Raw genomic sequence first — 26,932 nt, forward strand, 5'->3', positions numbered from 1 at the left:
CATCACCGACCCATGTTTTTTCTAGGACACAGTGAATAGCACGATCGTTTCTCACAGATCTTAAGGCATTGAAAGATGCCTCAAGGCCTGCACACCTGTCCCAAGGAACACCTGCTGTCTCTGCAAGGCTCTTCCCTCTGGGCTTCCATGCCACTGGGAATGTGTCTAGGAAATCCCCTTAAATGTAAGCATTCCCCAAGGCTGTGCCAGCAACCATTTTCTATATCACACTTGCTTCCTTAGCTACCTCAAACTCCTTTATGATTTCAAATCCCACTCCTTTGTGGATGAGTCCCAAATGTACATCTCGCTCTGTACTCTACAGAAAGCCTAGACCTATACTTCCGTGAGAACATTCCAACTGCAAACTTCCAATGATCAGAATCAATCACCTATCTTCCCCTTCATCCTGCGTGCATCTATCCTTGGTGTTGTAAATGTTTCTGTCACCTAAATCCATGGTCTCCAGGTTCTCCCGAACTCCCTCCCTTTTCCTTGGCTTCCCCGAGCCCTGCCCTGTCCTTGGGAACCAGCGCATGGCCTCCTGCCAGATCCTGGTCACCACTATCTCGACTCTGTCCTTCATGACTCCCTGGGTGCCCTCAGTTCTCAGCTCTCTACTGTGCTCACAGGACGCCTGGGTGCTCAGTGGTTGAGCAACTAACTGCCTTTGGCTCAGGTCGTGATCCCGGGGTCCTGAGATCGAGTCCCCCATTGGGGTCCCCAAAGGGAAACTGCTTCTCCCTCTGCCTGTGTCTCTGCCTCTCTCTATGTCTCTCATGAATAAATAAATAAAATCTAAAAAAATAATAAACTGTGCTCACAGAATTATCTCCCCTCCCCCCCCAAAAGAATTATCTCCCCAAGCAGTGTCTGACTGCCCACACGCCTGTTCACAAACATTTGGTGGCTCTTTGCTGCACTTGGAATGAAGTTCAAAATTCAAAGTTTGGCATTCAGGGTCCTCCATAATCAAGACACAACCATGCCAGGCATTTTAGCTGTGCCCTACGCTCCAGGGAAACCTTCACGGGTACTTTCTAAGTATAGGCACTGTATGGTCTTGCTTTCCTCTATGGGGCATGTCAGAGGCTGTCTCCTCCAGGAAGATTTCCCTGCCTCACCTGGACATCAGGAATCTATTGACCCTGTGGCATGGATTACCTTCATCGTGGCCATTTATTTACATCTTATCTGTCCTACCAGAGCATAAATTCCACGAGAGGAAGAGAAATGAGGAAAATTTAAGATAGACTCTCTCAACTTTTCACACAATACTCTTTATTTTTTCCTGCAAAGTTTTCTGCTGCAGGAAGGAAACTTCACTAAGTAGAATGCATTTGCCCCAGCAAAACAGGTGAAGATGAACAGACATCGGCCCCTTCCCAATGACATGGGGCTTTCACTGTGTGCGCGGCACTTCCAGTATCTTGTTGCCCCGAATCTTTATCAAAATCCTAAAACATGGCACCATCACCTGGACTTGTGCCAACCAGATCAAAGTTCCACATGACTTGGCAACTTTTGTTCATCATAAGGAGGGGAACCCAGGATTCAAATCCCTGTTGATGACCTGCAAGCTTCACATTCCTGCCATCCTTAGTCACCCTTACTTACTTTTTGAGACCTGCATTCCCTTGACTTATATGGACTCCCACGAATCCAGGGTGACACAGCAAGAAAGGGCAAAGGGTACCGTCATCTGCAGGCCCTGTGGGGTTCCTTCCCCCACCTCAAGTCTTGTTTGCTCAACAAGATAAAAAAAATAACCCCAAAACACTTAAAGCAAAACTTGGAGGGGTTTGTAAAACATAAAACGACAGCACACAGAAAAGGACATGCTTTGCACACTATGACCAAAGTGGCATTATTATTATCCTTCTTATTTAACAGTGATGATCTCCTTTTCAAGTCTGAATTTGAAGCATTAACTCCCCACTGGCCCTGAGGGCAGGATGCTCTGGTGCTTCACAGACCTTGTCATTAGTGGGAATGGAGCCCCACTGCTCCCAGCTGGAGCCCAGAAAGTACGAGAGGAGAGGCAGGTAAGGAGAGGAGGCTGTAAGGTGAAAGTATACGGGGGCCCCTTCTGACTAGCTTTCCCTTTATCTTACGAGAGATGGTGCCAGGTAGCCAAGCTACCTTTTAAAAATTGTATTAGGAACAGAAAGGAAGTGTCCAGCTGACTATATTTTCACAGAGTGAACACATCTGCGTGACCCACACCCAGGCTGAACAGGACCCTGGAAGCCCCTCTCTTGAGCCCCCAAAGGGTGACCCCTCTCTTGAACTAGCTACTACCTCTCACTAGCCGGCTACATTTTAAATGAACCCTTTGACTGTTCTGGCCAGGACAGCAATGTGTTCTTTGAGAAGCCTTTTCTGGCAGCAACTGCCATTTCAAAGCAGGAAGGAAAAAAAAAAAAAAAAAAAGTGTGTGTATGTGTGTGCGTGAGAGAGAGAGAGAGTAATTTTGTGTGTAGGAGAAAAGTGTTTCTAATTTTCAATCCTGAAAATGTGAGGGGAAGAAGGAAGATGGAAAGAAGGGAAATAAGTCAGTAAATGCAGTCTCTTTCTGCGTCCCCCATTAAAGCTGAAAGAGCTCCAAGGACATGCCATTTTGAGAAAGGAAGGGAACAGAATCGTCCCTCTCTACCTGCCTCAGCCGAGGCTGGAGCTGCTTGGCCCCTATTCCCATAGCCTTCAAGTATGTGCATAGGTTGATGGTGATTATTTAATGGCACAGTGTTCTCTAGAAGCCTGATATTGTATGGAACATATGGTTTTGATTTTGGTGTGTGTGTGTGTGTGTGTGTGTGTGTTTCTGTTTTTAGCCAGTGAGCAAGATGGAGAGTGTCACAAACCTAACTCCAGAATTTGCTGGGTTCTGCCAAACTGTACAGGGAAGCCAATCCCCCTGCCGAGGGCCCCCCTGCTTTGGCAGCTTTGGGGGGTGGGGGGCCCGCGGGGGAGCCACGGAGGGCCACGGGCTGAAACAGAACTGCCCTGGCCCATCCAAGACGGGGACTCCGTGCTGTTGACAAAGCACACGGCCCACGTGGGTGCTTCCTCGGCTCTCTGCACTAATTGTTCGGGCTTGGAAGGAAAAGATCAGACCATCAAGTAAAAATCCACAGGCGCAGAACCATCAACTCAAGACCCAACATGTATCTGGCTAAGGAGGCGGATATTAACTCTGGTCTCCACGATGCTTTAAACAGCGACATTCTCCAACTTCCCATCTTGGGTTACTGGCTGTCAATGTTTCCAAAAATAGTCACTCCTCTCAATTATTTTTTCTGATCAATTATTTAGCATTGGTCTTGGTTCTGAGATATAAATTTTACCCGGAGGGGGGAAAAATGTATGCTCCCTCGTGGTCAGCTAGAAAATTTGTAGTTTTAATTAAGAAGGCAAATTTTCAGCTTGGAAGAGAGTGCTGGCTGGGTTTAGGGACATTAATAAAACTAGTAGTAAAAAGGAGGGGGAAAAAAAAGAGGCAGAGACAGGGCCTGGGGAGCTTTCGGTTAAATTTCAACCTGAGAATTCTCCTAAGCAAAACCGGGAGCACTGGGTGTTATTCTGTAGGTTGGCAAATTGAACACCAATAAAAAATAAATTTATTATTAAAAAAAAGGGGGGGGGAGGCTTTCTTAACTCAAGTCTGAGAGCCTCTGAACAGGGTTTTCTCTAGATGGAAACCTGGCCAGCTAGTCGGGAAGTCGTTGGCCAGCCCTTCCTTTGTTTGCTCAGGGTGGCCCTGAGTGGGCCCACCCCAACCCCCCGCCCCTGCGGAACCCAGGGAGAAAATCCTTCCTGGTTGCTCCCTGTCGGAGGAAGGAGGGCAGGTTAGTGCAGCCACTGCTGATGGGAGCCAGGATTAATTCGTTCCTCTAGTGACCTTGGCATCTACTGATGGCGGAGTGGGTCTCCAAGCTGCCGAGGACTGTGCTGAGAGCCACAGAGGAACCCGGCTACAGTGATCACCGTTTTGTTGAGCTGAAAAAACAGAAACAACAAAGAACACCCACAACCTGTACTTGATCTCTGAAAACTGCTTTAGTGTGGTATTCAAATGGGGTGGATTATCTCTCTGTATCTGCATATATACTAGACTATATCTGTTGCTGCATGGATATACATTAAAGTGTATATCTGTGTATACAACTATCTAGCCTATGTATATATTAATCTAACTACATAATATATTAATTTAAATCTCTAGCTATCTTTGTATATATAAATATTAATCTCTATCTACACATATTAATCTAAATCTGTATCTATGTAGTATATCAGTTATTAAACTCTATCTCTACCTACCTATATACATAGATGTCCATCTAAATCTATCTACCTATCAATCATCCTATGGGTTTTGCAAGTCAATGTCCAGCATCTTGCCAGGTGTTTCCAAAAGCATCTACGGCCTATTGTTGGGACTGAAGACACTTTGAAAGCATTCCCCATCCCCGAGGAAGACGTCCGTCCTTCCTCACTTTGCCTCCACCCAGCAGCTCTTCTCCGTGTGCTCAGGCCTGTACAGAGCTTAGGGACCTGAAGTACCCCACCCCTTCTTCTATCACTTGGTGAGGAAGTTCTGTTGAACCTCTATTACTTGGTTCAAAGTTCAAGTAAGATAGTGATATGGTCCACAAGAGAAACTCAGAGTGTCTTAAGTTGCATAAATAAAAGTATTATAGCCTAAGGGAGTTGCCAACTGCTCCTATCAGAGGACTCCTGATAGTGGTCGGTGAATTTGTGAAGAGGCAGGCATTTGGGTCACTCCAAAGGCCCAAATGAGGGCTGGGAGTGAAAGTCACTGGACGTTCACATTTCATTTCAGGACAAGGATGAATTTTATAATAAAATGTTATGATCTGGGGACATCTGGGTTGCTCAGTGGTTAAGAATCTGCCTTTGGCTCAGGTGGTGATCCTGGGGTCCTGGGATCGAGTCCCGCATCGGGCTCCTTGCAGGGAGCCTGCTTCTCCCTCTACCTATGTCTCTGCCTCTTTCTCTGTACCTCTCATGAATAAATAAATAAAATCTTTAAAAAAATGTTCTGGTCTGTAAGCATTCTGAGCTAGTGATGGTCTAGTCAACAGAGGGGCAAAGCCGCACTGAGAACCTGCTTGTTGGAGCTGTGGTAGAGGGTAGATATGAATTATGCTAGATGATCCATCCAATTCCTCCCAATTTGGGATTCCCTCTGATTTGCATTTTATGTTTATAGATTTTGTCAGTTGGGTGGATCTCTGGAGGAGGGGCTATTAGACTCTCGTGTGTGTGCACGCGCGTGTATGTGTGTGGAGGGGGGCCCTCCGCGGGCTCTGAACCGTCTCCCCAAGCCCCCTGTCTGTCCCGACACCCAAACACCAGAGGAACCAAGGGGCAGGTGAGCATCAGGTCATGGGGAGTAAGGAGTTAAGGAGACCCAAGCTCTCGATGGGTCCCCAGCCCCAGAGGCAGTGAGTCCCTTTGATCCTGACTTTTAATTGCAGCCTCGCTGCAACAGCAACTTTAAAGAAAAGCTAGGGAAACTAGAGATAGGGTTTGTTTTGTTTCCTGAGGGGCTGGTCTTTGTGGTGGCAGCCAGGAAGCTGATACTTTGGGCTTGGAGCGAGGGGCTTTCAAAAAGGGCAAATAAACAGACCTTTCTACCAGCTAAGAGCCAGGTGTGAAGGGAACCCCAGAAACAGTGGGCATCTATGCAGGCCCTTTACCAGAGATGCCAGGGGCCTCAGCAGAGAGAAGAGCCCGTGGGCCAGCTTGGGAGCAGGATGCGCCAGGGCCCATGGGGACGGTGTGCAGGTGTGCCGGTGACAGTCACTGCAGGCCTCGGCGGAGGACGGGTGACACACCGAGGGAAGGCAGTGGACGGGAGGGGGGATTCCTAAGAATTGTCACAGCATACAGAGCTACAGAACAGCGCATCTCACATTAGTACAGGCCTTCCAGCCGATAATGGGCTTTTACATATGGTATTATCTATTTAAGGTATCTATAAGTTGACATCCTTAGGTCTTTAAGCTTCTTACACACGCGCACGCGCACACACACAGGAGATTCAAGAGTCAAAAGAAGGCCGACTAATGACAATGAGTAACGGAGAGAAAGCTCTAGCCATCCCCAGTGATTTATCAAGTCCCTTTGCGAGGAGGGGCTCCTGGCTGCAACTGAACTCACGCCTGCACAGTACACCAGTAACTGCTTGTTTGTGCTCCGCCTGACTGTTGAGTGAGTTTGGCCAGCAGTATGTGCAAAGGCAAGAGAAGTTTCTCTTCTCTCCAAACCCCTAAGGAAGCACCATGGGAAAAGGCCTGGGTGTTTGGAGATCACTGAGTGGGGTCTCACCCCTGGCTCTGCCACGTGTTCGTGTGTGACCTCGGCAAGTAACTCGGCCTCCCAGGACTTTCTGTTCTTCAGAAAGAGCCTTAACTGAGTCCCTGAACATAAAGCTCTCGGCAGAGGGCTTGGCATATAGTAGGCGCTCAATAAACTCAATAGACACTTGTTTCCTTTCATTCCTAAAAGGTTATTGGTAAATTAAAAATGCATAAAAACACTGGCCATCTGTGTGTGAAGTGAACGGGCGTCTGGACAGGGAGGACTTCCTCTCAATCAGTTTAGCGAAACTTCTGGCCCAGGAGAAAAGCCACATGTGGGACACACAGGAAAATGAAACGCTCGAGGAAGGAACACAGATGGACACAAAACAAGGAGGAAAACTTGTAGTGACATATAAAACTGTCCACAGTCAGGCCTGGACATTTCCCTTAACTTACCACCTTAGAGGGCTATCGCTTCTAAAATTATCTTCATTGGTATCACAAAACGTGAAAACTAGGATTTTTATTTTTTATTTATTTTTTTAAGATTTTATTTATTTATTCATGAGAGACACACAGACAGAGAGAGGCAGAGACACAGGCAGAGGGAGAAGCAGGCTCCATGCAGGGAGCCCGACGTGGGACTCGATCCCGGGTCTCCAGGACCACGCCCTGGGCCGAAGGCAGGCGCTGAACCGCTGAGCCACCCAGACTGCCCAAAACTAGGATTTTTAAACAGATGCGATTTTAACTGCATATTCCCTTTCCTCTCTACTCTTTGCAACTCTTTGGAGAAAATGAGGGGGGAACGGCATTATCTGCACCATCGAGGGAGACGAGGAGCTTGTCGGTGTTCCCTGAACTGACGCACTGAGGGCATGAGGACTAGAGGGGCCCACGTGAGACTCCCAGGCCCCTGTCCTGGCCACTGTCCAGAGGAAAAAGAGTCTAAGGTTGCTTTTGAACACATAGATTTCATAGGAGAAAAGCATTTCCAGAACAAACATGTAAATAAACTCACTAGCCGTCCCTGGAGACGGTGAGCAATTCTCTCAGGGAAACAGAGTCTCTGTCCAGAGAGAAGGCAGCCATCACGAGCATGGGGAGACATCCAAGGACCACCCCCCCCCCCCCATAGCCACAGAAGCGCAGGAAACCACTCAAGTCCCCGCCCTTCGTCCTGGACCACAGAGGCTTTGGGGCAAGGCTCAAGTCAGTTCAATTTCGCCCCACTCTGAGCCTGGGAAGCCTGGAAAGTCTTAGTGTGTCAAAGATGTAGGTCCTGGCCTCCAGTCCTATGGAGCCCCCCTTTAAAACTGTGCTAGACCCAGTGGTCTGCTGCCATCTACATTTATGCCAGCAAAGCTACCATCGTGTTCTAGAGCCTTGTGGATGAACAGGGTGTTCATCATCAGGGAGCTCGTTAGAAATACACAATCTCAGGCCGCCCTCCCCACCTACAGAATCAGAATCTACATTTTTAATAAGATCCCAGGTGATTCCCTGTGCATCTGGAAATTTGAGAAGGGCTCTGTGGTTTACACGCTGTAGGTAGCTGGTGTGAGGACAACCACCATTTGCCCACTTTGAGGGCTTTCTCATTTTCTTGAGCAGTCCTTATGGCTGGTTCAGTAGAGACCTGCAGGATTCAAGAATAAATGGACTTCTGGGGCTGTGAGACTAGGATGACTGGTGTCCAGGGAAATCTCCAACCACTCTGGAATTCCCATTCTAACCAGTAACACCCCCCCGCCAAATGTGTATTTCAAGATACAGATGCTGAAGTCTTGATAACTGCTGATTTGAAGTGTTAAAACACAATAAATTGTGGTTATCACTGAAAATCTACTTTTTAAAAAGTCAATTGTATATAAATACAGCTACAAAGATTTCCTTATCCATCCAATATTCCTTTTTTAAAAAGGTTTGTTTATTTGAGAGAGAGAGAGAGAGAGAGATTGGGGGTTGGGGGAGGAACAGAGGAAAAGGGACAAGCAGACTGCACTGAATGCAGAGCGGGGGGAGGGGGGGGGTGCGGGCTTGGTCCCTGAGATCATGACCTGAGCCGAAAACTAAGAGTCTGATGCTTAATTGACTGAACTACCCAGGCAGCCCCCTCCACCCAACATTCTGTGACTCTCACCACGACAGTGAACCAATATTTGCCTTCAAAAGGGCCATGGCTTGAGCACTCCTGCCAGAGAGGGTAAACCACGTACAGTAGGATAATGCATTGTGGGAGGTTACACTGTCATCCCATGGAACCACAGGCTGCGGCATGGTGTTAAGACTTGGTATTCATTTTTTGGTTAACAATTTTGCTCCTTTGTGGGTATTTATATTCTTGATTCTTTGCCAGCTCCTATTCTCTTCTAGGCCTCTGGCAGTCCTCCCCAGAGCACATCCTTGATCATCTGCCTGTCTCCAGTTATGGTCCCTTTGCCCTGGAGGTTGCGAGCATCCATGGTCTCAATTATGATTTCAACACAGGTATGCCTCGATTTACATCTGAAACCTTGCATCTAAGCTGTTGTCCATTCCCACATTGTCAAATGTCTACGGGATAGCCCATTTGGATGACCCATAATTAGCTAAAGCACCATGACCAGAACCCAAAATTCATCACCTCCTTCCATTTCTCCACTGCATTCCTATTGGTTGGTCCCTTTTTTCTATCTACCCCAATTTTCTCTTAGGGTTCTGTCGATATTTCTCCTTTAGAAACTCCAGGGTCCTTTTGGCTTTTCTAAGCTCTCAGTATCTTCTCTTACTTTCCCTTCAGGACACCTTTTGAATTTGCCCTTTCTCCCTCCATCTTCTCACTGCTCTTCCAATTCAACTCTTTCCCACATCAAACTTAGAATATTACCAAAGTTTTTGGGGTTTTTTTTGTTTTTTTGCCAAACCTCTAACCCTATCTTACAAGTCATAATTGTGCACTTTTAAAGCATTAGATGTGATGTTATCAGTAACAAAATTAAACCCTTCCTTATATCTCTTCAGACCTTCCATATTCTGATTTTCCCAGTAAACCTATATCCCACTCCTCCCCAACATTTCATCTTTGTCCTCCAAGGACAAGTTTCCACACTGTCCTCTACATCGCCTCATGCTGTTCCTCCCTCTGGAGATGACCTTCCCCTCTCTGATTTTGACTACTGTCCTCTCCCAACTTTTTTGAACATATCCCCATATCAGAAAAATACTTTTGGGATCCCTGGGTGGCGCAGCAGTTTGGCGCCTGCCTTTGGCCCAGGGCGCGATCCTGGAGACCCAGGATCGAATCCCACATCGGGCTCCCGGTGCATGGAGCCTGCTTCTCCCTCTGCCTATGTCTCTGCCTCTCTCTCTCTCTCTCTCTGTGTGTGTGTGTGTGACTATCATAAATAAATTTAAAAAATAAAAAATAAAAAAAATAAAAAAAAGAAAAATACTTTTGAGCAGGAACAACGGTTGTAAGGTTGTTACTTATTTATAAATGTTATACTTGCATAACAATTACTAATATGCTATATACATACAAACACATATGAAAATTGACATTTTAGGGATCCCTGGGTGGCGCAGCGGTTTAGCGCCTGCCTTTGGCCCAGGGCGCGATCCTGGAGACCCGGGATCGAATCCCACATCGGGCTCCCGGTACATGGAGCCTGCTTCTCCCTCTGCCTATGTCTCTGCCTCTCTCTCTCTCTCTCTCTCTCTCTGTGACTATCCTAAATAAATAAAAAATAAAAAAAAGAAAATTGACATTTTAAAAGGATGAGCTAAAAAAAATAAAAAAATAAAAGGATGAGCTAAATAATGTATAAGATGCAAGTTCAGCTATTCCTCACCTAGTGAATAATCTTGTCCTACCTAGGCCTGGGGTATAGACATTCCACTTTAGAACCACTGATTGGACAAAATATATCCTTTCAGAGCTACAGGAAGCATCTCTTCCTCTATAAAGTTATCTACTACCCCAGCCTAAACAGAGTTCTATTTTCCTGAACTACCAGAGAATTTAAATTTACAAGCAGTAAATCATTGATAGAATATACGCTTCACCAATACTATTTAGTTGATTAATTGAAGCTTACATCTAGGATGCCAGAAATTTTATAGATTTTTAAAATAATTCAATATCTTAATTAAAAACATTAGTGTCTTTCCCAAATTGCTTGGGTTGGGCTCTATCCACTATGCAACATCCATTACAAGAAAACTTCAACTCACACTACAGGGTGATTTCATTTAAAGATTGCTTTATCTCATTGAATGTCATGTGCACAGATTCCTATAGCTTTGAGGACTAGCTTTTCTACTTTTTGGCTACTGAAAAATTTTTTTAACACATTGCTTAACTTCACTCAAGTTCAGTTTTTGTTTAACTCATAAAATGGGGACAAAAGGGGGATTTCATGACTATTAAAGAGATGATAAAAACGGAAATGATTTATGCTGAATGATTTAACGTAAGACATTACTATTATTATTACACTCGGCATTTTTGCATTATAATGTAAACTATATCAGGTATATCTGAGATTTCTAAAAATAATTGACCTCCTACAGGCATAGGAGGACTCAATGAGATGCTCTCATGGGCAAATGCAGTACTTTGAATTTTGGTTTCATTCTTGACTTTGGTTTTTCCCAGCTCTACAGGCCATTTGCAACCATTAATAAACTTTATGTTCTAGAAGCACCTCCTTGCCATCCATAACCAAACTCACCTTGCTACTACTGCGTCGCTAGGTTGAAGCAGGAAGCCAGTATAGCTTTTGTCCCCTGATGCCTTCTGAGCAGTCAAGCTGAGAAAGCAAAGCCAATCAACCTCTCTTCTTGCTCTGCCTGGCAACTAAACTGCCTACAGTACTAGTTATAAGGGGTTGTGGGGACAGGAGACAGTGACATGCATACATGTAACAGGGACACTTAGAAGTTTTTCCTGCTCTTCAAAATTCAAGTCGTCTAACCACAGACAAAATAAAAATGAATAGGGCACCTGGATGGTTCAGTGGCTGAGCATCTGCCTTTGGCACAGGTCATGATCCAGGGGTCCTAAATCTGCCTATGTCTCTGCCTCTCTCTCTGTGTCTCATGAATAGATAAATAAAATCTTTAACAAAATAAGTAAAAATAAAAATGAATAAAAGTTTTTTTTGTTTTGGGGGGTTTTTATTTTTATTTTGTGTGTGTGTGTGTGTGTGTGTTTTTGTGTTCGTTTTTTTGTTTTGTTTTGTTTTTAATCCAGGGTATAACTCCTCTCTTCAGGAGCTTTACCTAGTGCTCTGAATTTAGGCTCCTGGTTTTTAAACCCTCTTTTTGAACTGTTAATTGAGATAATGTCTGTGAAAGCCCTTTGTCAAGTGTAAGAAACTATACATATGTTAATTATCCTTCTGAAGACATTTGTGTGCTGACCTATTCTTATCTTGTTTGTAAGTATCTTGTTCCCCAGCGATTGTGGATTGCAAATGCTTTAGACCTAGGACCTGCCGCGCTGGGTGTTTCCTGGCTCCTCTCCGTCCTCTGAGGGGGGCTCACCACCCCCAAAGCTCTCACAGCAGCCAGCTCACAAAGATGCTCATAAACCTTAGAACTGCCCATCTGCCTGCCAAGACTCATAACTAAAAAGACTTCTTTAGGCTCATTTACATCCTGGTCTGCCCTCTCAGCGCTCCCCAAACTGGGTCCCTAACCTTGCAGCTTGTCTACACTCAGAAAATACATAGAGATGTTAGAATTTTAAAAAGGGGGGGGGGCGGGGAGGGAACCTGGATGGCTCAGTGTCTGCCTTCAGCTCAAGTCATGAATCCGGGGTCCTAGGATCGAGCCCTGCATCGTGCTCCCTGCTCATTGAGGAGTCTGTTTCTCCTTCTCCCTCTGCCGCTCCCCCTGGTTTGTGTCCTTGTTCTCTCTCTCTCTCTCTCTCAAATAAGTGAATAAAATGTTTAAAAAAACAAAGCAAAAAGTTTGTTTAAAGGGAGAAATATATATACATATATATTTATGTATATATATATTTTTTTTTAAGTAACTTTTTTTTGGGGGGGGGTAGTTAGGTAGGGGGACGTTTAAACCTCCAGGGTCGAGAATCAGGTTTCCTTGCTGGGATTGGGAATGGCAAGATAATTGCATCAGGGGCTCCCCAGTTACCCGAGGCTCAGGAGTGTGGGAGAGGGTCTAGTATTTCCTTTTGGTGACTGGTGTTTAAGGCTTTTTAGATGACGCATCCATGTTCCCCAATCACTTCGGGGCTGAATCTCGGCTGGCTGAGACTGGGCGATTGCTCTCAGCAGTCTCATATTTGGGATTTTTCAGAGCACTCTCATTTGTCTGTTGTTCCTCTTACATCTCTGTATGTTATTTAAACAGCATTTATGCTGAGAAGCATAACAGAGGTGAAGAAAGTACATATAGACATTTAAAACTCAAAATTCCTTCCCTCATTCTCCCCCTGAACACCAAGAACTGTCTGAAACCTACAATGAATGCCTGATACTTCATGCGAAATTAATGTTAGCCAATAAATTTACTATAAAAGTCTTTACAACGTACAACTTTGCATCATTTCTTTCTGCCCCCTTATTTCGCACATACACTAAGTCGGGTATTAGGTCATTGACTCGTTCTAACCAAATAGCAAAAGCCAGAGAACCCAAGAGGTGTTTAATAAACACTTGTTGACTGATTGATAGAATATCCTGACCTAGCATCTCCTAGACAATGCATTCTTTGTCAGAGCCCTAAGGTAAGTCAGTAGGTCCACTTTTATGAGCAGGCGTTCCTGCCATGTCGAGGGGAGCAGGCCTACTGAAAGTTTGTCCACGGGCCTGTGGCTCAGGTTCACAAAAGAAAGCCTAGGGCTTTACCTTTCACACCTGTTTTCACTCTCAGCAAGAGGCGGGACTAGCCCGAGCTAAACAATGCAGAGCAGTTGGAGGCCTGATGCAGACCCAGCCATGACGCCACCTTAGACTCCTTACAATGAATATTACCACAGCTGCAACTAACAGTTTGTGCACATTAAAAAAACAAAACATAAGAAAAAACTGACCTAAGGAAAAGCAAAAGAAAAAAAGAAAAGAAAGAGAAAGAAAGAACAGAAAAAAAAAAAAAAAGACACGAGGAAAACACAGTATTGCAACTAATTTACAAAGCCCAGCTAAGTCTTCCTGCCTTGTTCCTCCGAGAGAAACCCGAAGTGTGAAATACCAAGTTCCCAGCTCCCCAGGGCCAGAGATCCCTGCCCATCCGATGCAGCTGAGATGCAGTTGACCGGTCCAGAGAGGCTGCCTGGGGGCGTGACCCCTTGGCTTCCCTTCAAAGCCCCTTCCTCTCTTTCCTTGCTAGGCCTGCTGGCCAGCTTTGTGCAAGGAGCTGAGGGCCCTTAACCCTGGCTGCTCTGCCCCTGGGGTTCCGGAGCTTGCCTGACTTGACTCGACCTACGGCTCCCCGACTTTGCTCCTGGCTGGCCTGGAGAGCTTACACCCCGCACCTTCCTGCCAAGGCCCTCGCCCCCACCGCCCACCTGCTCCCTGGAGCTGCCAGATTTCTCGGCCTGACAGGACAGCAGTAATTGTTTCTGACCCTGAACCTGGAGATACTAAAGGCCCCCAAACTATGTCTTCAACGACCAACATGCCCCACAGCTCTACCACCTTTCATTACTCAGAATCCTTTACCCCTTGCAACGTTGCCAACCTACTTCTGCGCGGATAGGTTTCGTCATTTTGGAAAATGTAAACAAATCCCGATGCCTTCTTCTCCATCTTCTCTTGTTATGGGTAAGAAAGTGCGGGAAGAGAGGGAGCGGGAATGCCTGCAAGACTGAGGCATCAGGAATTCTCTTAAACTCAAATCTAAACGCTCGTCTCCCAGTTCTTGCTCGGAATCTTGAGTACTTGATCTTGAATCTCGATGGCGCTCCCTGAGCGCGGGACTGGCTGGTCGCCATGTGATATTGATTTGTTTTCACCATAGCAACAGCAAATTAAAACAACTAGCAGAGAGGAGGCAGGCTGTTAACCAGTAAAGCTACATAACCGGTATATTTTGCAAGCATATCCTCCTCTTATTTTCTCTCTTATTCATTCCACTTTCACAAATGTAATGCAAAGTCACAGCAAAAATAGCACGAAACGCTTTGGGCACTACAAGGCCTGTGTCTGAAATATGCTGGTTGGCACAGCTTCTAGTATACTATACCAGATCGATGGAGAAAATGCAAGCACCGACGCTCTGATTTCCTCGGAAATTTTATTTGTTGGTCTAAGAATAAATATCCCTAGAAAATTGACATGAGCACGAAGTAGAGTGAAGGGTTCTGGAAATACGACTATCTTAATACCCTGAGGCATTTGCCAACAGTTTCGTTAATACAGAGGTTTTCACCCTTTGTACTTTAAATAGCTCATTGTAGCAAGAGACAAACGACTTTTTTTTTTTTTTTTTTTTTTTGGTACAAGGTCAAGGCCCCTCAAAATGCTAGCATGATGAGAGAAAGTGTAGCAAGTATTACTCAGTTCTATCAGGAGAAAGAAAAACTGAGGTGTATGCTGGCTTATTAAGGCTACACAGGCAGCACGAAAGGAAATGTCAACTAGAACCAGGAACTCCCCAGAACTCCAATCTGTTCTGATGGAAATTCTCTCTTAAAAGGCCCTGTATTAAGAACTAACCTCCGCCTGATCTCTATGACCAAGGTTACCACCTGTGACATGGATTATCAGCCTGCAGTATTGGACTTTCCTTCCTTCAGCCCATCTGCACTAGGACATGGTGCTCTTTATGGAAAAGCAGCTGTTCCTGCCACCACGACCAGCCACGAAGTTGGTGGCCTAACCTTGGTCCTAAATAGTGGCTCTAGGGGAACTGGGAAGGAGGCCACAGGCACTGTCCACCCAGGTGGCCGCGCTGGGCTGTGCCAGGGGGAGTTGGGCCAGAAGCAAAGCCCTGCTCTGCTCCCCAGGGCTTCTTGCCAGCACAGCCAGAACCCTGCAGAGAACCTGCTCGGACCCGCCCGACGTGAGGCAGGTAGGAGAAGATGCCCTATTTATGCTGGAGATTGCTTTAGGGTTTAGAAAGGCCGGGCTAAAATATGAAGACATAACTCAAGACTTGCCAAGTGAGAGTCAGAATGTTCCTGGCCAGGACATAAAGCAATATTCCTCTCCACAAGCCTGAATAAAAGAACACACAGCAGAAATAGTTGGGGGATGACGTCAGAAGTTCTGGGCTAGTGTCCTGCACTTCTCCTTGAAAGTAAAAACAGTAGGTCTAGAAGAATCTACGTGGCATTGCCCTTCCTTAAATGAATATTTGAACTGGCCCTCACAAAACCGTCAGGATAGCCGGAGAAACTTCATCTTATTTACAGATTATAAGCATGCCCTCCTCTCTCTCTCTCTCTCTCTCTTTTTTTTTTTTACTTTATCAGCCCCCCAGATTCATGTATTAACAGATCCACAAACATCTTCCCACTTAACCTTTGTCTCTTAAAAGGACAGTGATGTTTCCTGAAGAACATTCGCGGTGGTAGTGGTTAGGCAAGTCAGATTTTTTTTTTCTTCGCTTCAGTGCTTGCTAACTATTCTAAAAATGTTACACATTTATTGTAAACACATGCTTCCGAGGCCTAACAAAAAAGCACAGTTTCCTCATGCCTGGCAGAAATTTAAAACGGAAAAGGGCAGAAAGAATTCTTTAACAAATATATCATTTCCTTCTCTTGGGCCAAGTGTGTTAAAAATAAATCTCCATCATTTCTCCCTGCTGCTTCTCGGCAAGAAAGTTGATATGGTTCGGCATAGCGAAGACACAGCCTTAAAAGCTAGCCTGCCCTCATTAAATTATTCTGCTGGCTGTGTGTTCTCATTAAAAATGCATAAAGATCAGATAATTGCAGTAAGCATTATTAACCTAGCTTTACTTTTGAATATAATGGTTCCACTTTTAAGCTGGAAACAAAGGCTCAGACATGCCAGAAAAAGAAATGTAAACATTGAACTACAGTATCGAAAACTTGTCAGAAAGCTACCTCTTCTCGCTAGCTTGTTAAAAAATGTGCTTTGGAAACTCAAAGCCCTGGCATTACAGAGCGAGGTAGCTCCCTAATTTCTAATAAAGAGACGTATTTTCAGCCGAACACCCGACCGATGATTATCGGCCACGAAGTTTTCTTTTTCTTCTTAATTACAAGCCCCCTTTCAAAGAACAGGGTCCACGTAAACTTTATTTATTCGGGAGTTAACTACGGCAGTGTGAAAATTTTCGATAGCAAGAAAATAAGCTCGCTCCCCAGAATTCAAATGGTTCTTTGGAATGATAAACAGATCTATTCTCCGAATAAAAACTCGTTTTATGCCTCACCCCCAGACAGGCGGCATAGAGTCAAGCTTTGCCATTTCTTTTTCCCCAAATCCGAATGTTACGTAAAACTCCAGAGTCCCCTGCAAGTATTACATTTGAATTAGTGGAATCCGGTTTCCCTGGCTTCCCTGAGCAACACACATGGAATGCAGCATACTGCAGCAAACTCTTTAAACATTCAAAAAAAGGGGGGGGGGGTGATTCTCTTACCCTGTTTAGCTGTCCCTCTTTTTCCCTTTTACAGTAACCCCGGGAACATCTGGAAGAATCAGGCGGCCGAGGCTTCTCCGCTGCATCATGAGGAAGAAATTTCCATGTAAATAGTCCTCATTCCCTGTGTATTGTACTCTGCGAGCCGTCTGCCGTATCTGGAAAATTTTGCCTTCAGATGATGAAGCAAAGACAGTCTAAACTCTGTTGCTGTAAGCTGCAGCCCTTCCTCCCGGCAGGGCCCTCCCAGCGCTGGGCCGCCAATCCGCAGCCAGCTCGTCAGCCCTGCTCCTCCGAAACTGGTCCTCATAGGATGACTGACACAGCAACACGGCGCTTGCAGTGTGTGAAAACAGTGCATCCATACTGATGAAAGAGGAATTTCCCTCTCAGAAGAAAGCAATCATAGCACCAAGACAAAGTGGCACATAATTGGCAGAGCCGAGAGAGGGGTAGCTGGAGAAAACACCCTTGAAGACAGCCAGCCCTAAGCTTGCTTGCGGCTGCACCGTAAATACTTTGGAAAAGACCAACTCCGCAGATTCAAGAGAGAGCCAGGTTGCACAGGAAACCCAAGTCATTCTCCCAGTCGACAAAGCATGTATTTGTTTTTCAAGGAGAAACAATTCCACGTCGGCCGTGGGAAGGAATGCCTTCCAGAGCATCCTCCAGATGATTTCCATTAGGGGGAAGGATGTGTTAGCCCAAGTGCATATTCAAAATCAAAACATGCTTAACCCCCTCGCACACGGTTTCCCTGTAGAACATCTGTTACTGCAGTGGTTAATTGCTGTAGCCCGCACAGCTTTCAGCTAAGTTTTTCCACCGCTGGGGTCTTCAGTTAGGGAACTCTGAACAATGCATCCGATATGCACACATTACCCTTTTGTCCTGTTGGCAGGCACCCCTGAGAGGATTAGGTGTGCTTCCCTCTAATCCTAAGGGACCTCAGGTACCATTTGATAAATACTGTGCATTGGTCCATACTGTCACTAATGAAGCAGTGACTACAGGGAGGTATTCACAGCACAACGCACACGGCACATGGATCCAAGGGGCACCGTCAGGTGCCGCTCCCCAAAGGTTGTCTAGAGGTGCCGAAGTTCCCTGAGATAAAAAAGGAAAAGACAAATGGAAAGGTTAGTGTGGGTTATTTATTTATTTTTTCCCCAGTCAACAGTACTGCTGCATGCTCTGAAAAAAAAACCCATATGGCATTTGGAAAACACAAAAAGCATGCATTTTCCTTACACTTTTGAATTTAAAAAAATGAAGTGTCAAAAAAATAAAAATAAAAAAAATAAAAAATGAAGTGTCATGACTCCATGACTATACCAAACCAGGAACAAAGCCCCATTCATCTGAAAGCTTGAACCAACACACTATTGTTTATCAGCAACTGCTCAATGCATTTGCAATGAGGTAAGAGTTGAAGTGGAAGGTAGTGGTTTCCTTTGATTTTGCTAACTGCAGTTTAAAAACGCAACGTATCATATGACATATAGGCTATTTCTTCAATAGACTACCATGCTTTATTCCCCTCGGATTTTATACTTATAATGATGGTTACAACAGTTTTCATCCCAATGTAAATCCATCATATATAACTTTTAGGCTCTTGTCTACTATAATTTTTACTGATAATTTAAATAATCTCTGTGGTCAAACAGGCAGACAATTATTTCTAGCTATCCATATACTAAATATTATACTATTCTAGACTACACTAATATTATAATATTATGCAAATGGACAGTCACAGGTTTATGAATCTCCTCTTTCTGGTCTTTCTGGTCTCCCTGATTCAGACTACAAGACTACCATTCCCTTCATTTCACTCCTGAAATTTTAGTCATCTTTGACTCATTCTCCGACCTTCGCCAATGAAACGAGGTCTCACTGACTTTTCCTCTGGATTAGTTCAGAACTCCAACCTATTACCTGGATAATACAAATGCTGGTAAGTTGGCCTCTGGGACTCAAGCCTTCCCATGTTCAAGATGTCCCTGTGACGGGACAGGTTTTCCTGTCATGTAAAGTCATGTTCCTTTCATATTCAAGGTCTTCTCTTTTAAAATCCAGATTACAGACTTTCAAGGATTTTCATAATCTGGCTCCACTCTTTCTATTCAACCTCTTCTATACTGTTTTCCTAAGTGAACTTTCTGATGGAGTCATGCTTATTTCTCTGAGACCTGGTTCTAGCAGTCTATCCCCAGACCTGACTCCCAAGAGCTTCACTTAACAAAATCTTATTCAACCTTTAGACCTTAGCTTGCATCCTCTTTCCTCTGTCAGGGCTTCCTTCTCTCTTCACATCACCTTCTCTGATGTTCATCTCTTTTGAAAGCACACTGCACTGTTCATTTTGCCAGACCATTAAACCCCTAATGATGAGATGATCTCCCCACCTCAGAAAGCAAGGATTGCACAGTATATTAAGATAATATACTTAAAACATCTATACAGTGGCTGGCCCAGGATCAGTGTGTGCTAAATGATGGCTACTCATTGCTATTTCTACATCTCCGTCGTATCTAGCGACATGCCATGAGTAAACTTGCTGATTTCATGATTCCGGTCTCAAGAATTGGTATCATATCCAAAAACCTGATGGTCGTTCTTGATCCTCTCTCCCCAAACACCACATGAAATCCATCATTCAAGCTTGTCAGTTTCGGCACCTAAATATTTAGAAATGTTTCACTTCACTCCCGTTTCCACCAATGCAAGTTTGGTCCAAGCTATCAGTGTCTTTCACCATGACTATGAAAACAGACTTTTAGCTCGCTTCCTGCATATCTTCTTGACTCCTTCAGGCCCTTTCCTACACATCAGTGAAAATAAGAATTTGAAAATAGAAGTCTGACTATTCTACATTCCTCTGCTCAAAATCTTTGCTATGGAAGTTGCTGTGTCTTCTCCAAATTCCTGTGTTAAGGCCCTAAGGCCCATTGTGGACATATTTGGAGATGAGGTCTTTGGGAGATAATTAAGTCATGAGGGTGGAGCCCTCATGATGGAATTAGTGCCCTTATAAGAAAAGACATCAGTGAGAGAGATCTTTTCTCCTTCTCTCTCACCCAAGGGAGGACACGGCAAGAAGGCAGTCGTCGGCAAGCCTGAAAGCAGGTCATCACCAAAACCTGACCACACTGCACCCTGATTTCAGACTTCTAGCTTCCAGAACCCGGAGAGAGTACATGTCTGTTGTTTAAGCCACTCAGTCTACACGGCATTTTGTTATGGCAGCGTGGACTTAGGAACCAGATAAAAGTTCTCAACATGGCCCACAAGGTCCTGTGCTATCCAGTCCTGGCCTACCTCTCTAACGTAATCAGAGGCCTTTTCTTCGGGGAAGCTTTCCTTGACCCCCATGATGAGTTTAGTTCCCACCTGTTGTTTTCTCTCACAGCCTATGCACTCCAGAGAAGTGCTTCTCAAATTTAATATGGATGCAAATCCCCCAGGGATCTTGTTAAAATTCTATCTCAGTAGTTCTTGGGTGGATACTGAGATTCTGCTTTGCTAACAAGCTCCCAGGTGATGCTGCTGCTTCTGGTCCATGGACTACTCTTTGAGTAGCAAGATTTTATAGATGTTGTTTACTGTATAGCACTTTTTATAGGGTAAGGGGATACATTTGTTTGGTAAATTACTTAAGATCTGTCTTCTCAACCAGCTAGCCAACATCAAAAGCCACTATTGTTTCTCCAGCATCTAACCTAGTATGTGACTGGCACATGACAGGAGATGCTCAATAGTAAATGTGTTTTGAATTAAGGAATTGATCAATACAACACATTGCAGATCCAAGCTGGGTTTTTCTTTCCTTTTCTTTTGCTCCTCTCCCTCCCCCTCTCCCCCGACAACCCTTCTTCCTCTTTTCTTCCTCCTTCAGTCTATAACTGAATAGTGGAAGCCCTGAAACTCTGGGAAGAAAATTAATATTTATTGAAGTCATGATATACTAAATGGAAAGGAGAATGGTTGAGAAACCAAATAGAACAAGTGTCAAGAAGATGATGAACTGTGTCAAAGTAAAGAAGGAGGCTAGAGGAATCAAAACCCACAAACATTTGTCCAACAAAAATTGTCAATGATCTCCTACAGGTTAATGAATTCAAGATCTAGAACTCCATCCCTTTCTCTAGATCTCTAAGCCCAATTCATCACTTGAATAGACCAGAGATAACTCATTTTCATCTTGTCCTTAACTAAAATTATTTTTTTATTCTATTGAAACACACTGCTCTTATGTTTCCCACTTTAGTGAATGGAGCCACCATCTTTGATGCCAACCTCTGTCCCACTACAACATCAAAATATTTCCATATACTATAAATTCCTATCTCTTGAATTCATCAGCGTCTCCCCATCTTCACTGCTGTGTCCTTCATTCAAGTCCTCATCCTCTTCCAGTCCTCGCCCTCACTTTTCACACCACAGCCATACCACAGCCAAACTGAAACACAAATCTTATCATGCCATTATCAACATAAAGGCACTCAATGACTCCCATTACCTTCAGGATGAACCCCATGCCTAATTCTCAAGTATACTCTCTCACCACTCCCCTTGAACTTACTTCCCCCTTACTTAATACCCAGTATTACTAAAATTAGTCTTAATCCCTAGAATGTGTTATGCTCTTGCTAATTTATAGCCTGGATTCCTCTGTATGAAATGTCTCTGATTCCTTTCATACCCATCTCCATTTCATACGCATCTCACATTTCTCCATCCAGCAATACACAATGTACATGTCACCTCTTCTAGGAAACCTTCCCTTCACCACCATGACTTCCTTGGCCCCTTGACATAGTATTCATCATAGCAACTATCACGGTCTATTGTAAATATAGTCTGCTTATTTATGTACCTCACTAGTCTCTGTGAGAGAAGTGACCATGTCTTGTTCATTGGTTTATCCTCAATATCTAGAACATATGGTCATATAATAGCAGACTCTAAATTATTGTTGAAAGGTTAAATGGATAAACTTAAAAATAACACTAGTAATAAAGTGGCAAAGAGAAATGCAGGGTTCAAGCAAAAAGTTGATAGTGATGGGGCAGGCTCTTGGGTGGCTCAGTCAGTTAAGCAAACTCATTCTTGATTTCGGCTCAGATCATGATCTCTGGGTGGTGAGATTGAGCCCTGTGTCTGGCTCTGCACTGGGTATGGAGCCTGCGTGAGATTCTCTCTGCCCTCTCCTTCTATCTCTTCCCAGCCTTCTTGCTTTCTCTTTCTTAAAAAACAAAAAAACAAAAAAGCCCAACAGACAAACAAGAAACCCAACAATGGATCGTGAAGACACAGGGACAATGGATATAGCCTATAAACATATTAAATAAAAAGACTAGAGAAGAGAAAGGAGAAATGATATAAAAGCTAAAAGGTACAGTGCAGTTAGGAGATCACTCCTTTTGTTGGATGCACCAAAGTTAGCAAGCTCATAGGCAAGAGGAAAATGATCTCTGATGATGTTTAAAATGGAGGTGATTTCCATAGAAACAGATTATTGCTTCAAGTGGAAAAAGATAGGTGTCCTAGAACAGATGGAAGTGCTGACTTGCCAGAAGAGATGGCTAGAAAGGAGGAGAAGTTTGTTTACAGCAGGAGAGAAGTGAGACAGGAAGGCCCACTGTAGATGGGCTTGGCCTGTGACAATTTGGTCTCAGGGCTCATTTCTCTCTCAGTATCCTGTTTACAGTGACCTATACAAGTCCACTTAGTCCTTTGGTATATACTGTTTTTTTTTTTTTCTTATTGTTTTATGTATAAACCTTACAAGTCCCTTGAGGGCAGAGACCATGCATTTAAGTCTTTGTATCCTCCCCGGTGCCTAGCATGGAACACTGCTGAATTAATTTTGGTTGATGGATTTCTACTAGAGAACATTTGCATACTTTAGAAAAGACTAGTGGCTTTTTGTTTGATTGATTTTTTTTAAATGTGCGAGTTGTTGAAAATGTAGCAGGGAATAGAAAAATTGGTTTTATAATTGTCAGAAAAAGTTATAGTGTTTTCTTTTGTTTCTGTGTAGAAAGCATGTTTCTTCTTACAGTTTTTATTTAAATTCAATTATCCAACATATAGTACATCATTAGTTTCAGATGTAGTTTTCAATAATTCATCAGCTGCACAGAACACTCAGTGCTCATCCCATCACGTGCCCTCCTTAATGCCCATCACCCAGTTTCAGTGTTTTCAATCAAATTTATTGCAAGGAAGGTCAACTAGTTCCTAAATTTTCTCTTAAGATCCAGGGGCATAAGCCTCTGGGAACAATTAGGACTAACATTCCCAGGGTAAAGAAAATAGAATGAATAAATTGCATAAAGCATGTAAATAAAATGATATCTGAGAAAACCTTCACATAAAACATGGCACATAATTAATTATTAATATATATTAGATACTACTATTACTACTACTGGTTTTATCATCTACTAGGTTCTAGAATTCTAGTGATATTTCCCTGAAGAGTGATTATGTGAAAAAATAATCACTAAAATAGAGATTTCCATACTTTCTTGATTTTTAGCACTTTTGATGTTCTGTGTTATTTTTTTTCACCATGCTCCTAGGCCAAGAGAAATACCTCTAAATGTTCTATTTAATAATTAGGTCCTGGGATCCCTGGGTGGCGCAGCGGTTTGGCGCCTGCCTTTGGCCCAGGGCGCGATCCTGGAGACCCGGGATCGAATCCCACGTCGGGCTCCCGGTGCATGGAGCCTGCTTCTCTCTCTGCCTGTGTCTCTGCCTTCTCTCTCTCTCTCTGTGACTATCATAAATAAATAAAACTTTAAAAAAAAAAAAAAAAATAATTAGGTCCTAACAACTTAGTTGAATGCTTATGTTTTAACAACTTTGTAGCTGTTTGAAAAATTAATATAAATACTTTGAAAAAAATATTTTTATTTCATTCTTAAATAATCCTAATTAGTTAGTAATGGATTATGTGTGCCTTTGGGTACTGCATACAATTCTCAAAGCTTGAAATCAGACTGGAACCACCACTCTTCATTTCCAGTCCATATTGATTTTTGGGTGGTACTTGCTTTTTGTATTACCCACTGCTAAAACTCCAACTTTGCAAAGATAGGTGATATGAATGAAAGGAATATAGTAGGATACTCATACTAAAACTGAATTACCTTGAATTAGTAATTTGCACACTGTCTGACACATGTTGAGCATTGCTGTGTTTTTCCTGGAAATAGAAAATGTCTCACGGAACACCTGTGAGTTCACTGAAGGTTCCCGAGGTGACTCACAGCACAGTTTAGGAACCTTGCACTAAGGCACAGGTTGGCCAATGTCAATTGTCTCATTGTTTGGTTTTTTTCTGGTGTCACACTTGCATCAGGTCTCCTATCCTGAGGTCCAGGAGCATTTGAAGTTGCAGAAAGAAAGCCGGGTCAAAGGTTGCTGAACACACCAGCCCTGAAACTAAGGTCATTTGAAAATAAGCTTTTGAGATATGGTTGAGGCTTACAGTTCTTCAGAATTTCAGATGCTTGTGGGGTCAAGACAAGAGAATATGAGACAAGGAAGATACTGATGCTGTCAGCTATTCATGGGGAAGAAACTCTCCAGTGACCACTGTCTTTCAAAATGGTGAATTCTGGAAATAAGTGCAAAGAGGAAGGAACAGTGAATCTTTTTCCTGATTAGTCCTCTTCATTAAGACCACACGTATCTTTTGCTGCCCGTCTCTACTTTTCTCCTAGGCAGGTTGGGGAATGGCCATGCTTCCTTCAGATTCACTAGAGTTTTATCTTTTACATAAATTAAAGGATGAGCATTCTTAGGCCCTGTCTCCACCTCCTTGTATTAAAGTGGTATTTCTGACAGAAGAGAATCCTCCCAAACCTGAAATGCCATAGGTGGCTGGCATGCTCTCCCTCCTGTTGGATTACTTGGAAGATTTTTCCATCCATTACTTCCTGCCCATCTTCTGAGTGAGAGGTCAAATTAGACACTGGTCCAGCAGCAACTGGATAGGAGCAGAACTACTTGCTCTACTTTTCCTTCCTTTTCCGTAGCACCTGCTCCCATTTGCCATAACATATAATTGACTTGATGTTTACTGTTTGTTGTCCATCCCACTTATACTCCACTAGAATATAAGCCGCCCCCTTCCCGCTGCCTTGTACAGGCTTTTACTGTTCTGTTTATTGGTATATTCGAAGTGCCTGTTATAGAACCTGACCCATGGGACTGATCATAAATGTTTGTTAAATAAATGAAGAAAATGTGCAAGAAATGAAATATGGTACAGAATGAGTAAGAAACTGTGTTTGAGGCCAAGCATCAAAGCACCTCCTTAGGTGCTTCCCAGGGTCATGAGAGTCATGTGTGTGAAAACCAGGGAAGAGACAAACCCCCTGATCAAGAACAACATTAGGGCCACCCAACGATGCATGCTATTGCAGGGTTGGGATTTTATGGTTGACCAATGTTCCATGAGCAGCACAGCTCCCTAGAAGGGTCTTAATGAAATGGGAATGTCCTCTTTTCCAGAAGATTGAGAAGTGGGTGGGCTTGAGGAAAAAAGGTGATCTCAGTGAGCTCCTGTGACTGCAGGAGGATGTGTGCTCACTGACTAGAGGAGAACACCGTCATCCCCGAGTGAAAGGATGCACTAGCTCTGGGAAATAATAAGTGCAGCTTTGATTACCAGCTTGCATTTAAAGAATGAATGCAACTGGTTTTGAATTTCTGCCATATAATGTTTATTGATGAAACTTTCCAGAGCTCACAGTCCCCACTCTGCCTCATTTGGGTCCTCCCAGGATTGCCACCCTACCTGGATCCACTTCTTCACTCGTCTGATTAGGATTTATCAAATACTTGCTACATATTGGTTCCAACAGAGACATGGATGATCTAAAAAGATGAGTAAGACACAGGCATGATGACCCCAGGGAGCTTGAAGAATTACACAGTAATTCTAGAAGTAAGATCTATGGACACTCATCTCAAAATGTTCCCAAAGAAAAGGATCCAGAGCCAAGTACGTTCGGGAAATGTTGGAATAGCCATTAAACATGTGCTTTCACCTAAGGACTTCGTTCGCAGAGCTTTTATTCTGGGAATGTGCTTTTTGAATCTCCAAAAAAAAAAAAAAAAAAAAAAAAAGGATATTTAGTTTGCCACGTTTGAGAATTTATTTTACCACAGACCTTTTTATTTGAAAAACATCTAACCAGTATGATATTCTGAGGGATGCATTTTGAGAAACACTAGTTCAGATCAATCTTTTTTTGTTTCCTGTTCTTTGAGCCATACCCATATATGCTTGCCTCATTCAACTCAACATCTTTCTTCTGATGCTTTGTCTTCCTACTTTATAAAGCCCCCTCAACTTTGTAAACAACTCATGAGGCATCTACCATGACTCGATGCTACTTTCCATTCATTTTTTAGAACTGTGGTTCCAGTATATGTTGGCTGTGACCAGACCTTCACTGCCTTCTTCCGTGGTCAAATCTCATTTGCCCAGGTATTTGTGTCCTATTTGCTGTTTAGTGACCTAGGGGCATAACTACCCTTTCAAATATTAATCCCTGTATTCCAAGAGAAACATCAGTTTCCAAGAGAAAACATGTTACTCATTGTTTTCCTCTACCAAATACCATTCATGACAAGTGCTTTTTGAGAATTCTGACAGTTTTGGGGGCTGAGGCCGGGTAGAGACTATTTATTAAACATTTAAGTAACAATTACTATGTGTTGAGTCCAACACTATGAAATACATGCTATTATTAACCCAATCTTACAGATGGGAAAAGTTACCTGAGCATCTAAGCAACCTTTCTGAGGCCACAAAGCTAGTCAGCGGTAATTTCTTTAGCACGGCACCATGCTGGCTCTAAATGTAACAGAACAGGTAACACACTCATCAGAAAGTGTCAAGTGTTAAGGAGGAAAAAAAAAAGATGGAACAGCAGGACACGGTAAGAGGGAATCAGACAGCGTGAGCAGGAATTGGGGGGATAAACTGCGTAGACAGGACAGACAGC

General features: G+C 43.6%; 1 protein-coding gene across 8 annotated transcripts in view; it reads right to left on the bottom strand.

Moving 5' to 3' along the window:
• The window catches only part of MBNL2 (muscleblind like splicing regulator 2), a 161,857-nt gene extending 144,572 nt beyond the window's left edge, over window positions 1-17,285 (bottom strand). The window contains exon 1 of one of the 8 annotated variants that reach the window (XM_072782586.1): window positions 16,899-17,285. The gene's annotated coding sequence lies outside the window, so the exon portion shown is untranslated. The remainder of the gene's footprint in view (window positions 1-16,898) is intronic. The other 7 variants (XM_072782583.1, XM_072782589.1, XM_072782587.1 and 4 more) reach the window with 7 other exon arrangements.
• Between the last annotated feature and the right edge of the window lie 9,647 nt (window positions 17,286-26,932).

This window comes from Canis lupus, chromosome 17 (genome assembly GCF_048164855.1).
Source record: "Canis lupus baileyi chromosome 17, mCanLup2.hap1, whole genome shotgun sequence".
Taxonomy (NCBI): domain Eukaryota; kingdom Metazoa; phylum Chordata; class Mammalia; order Carnivora; family Canidae; genus Canis; species Canis lupus.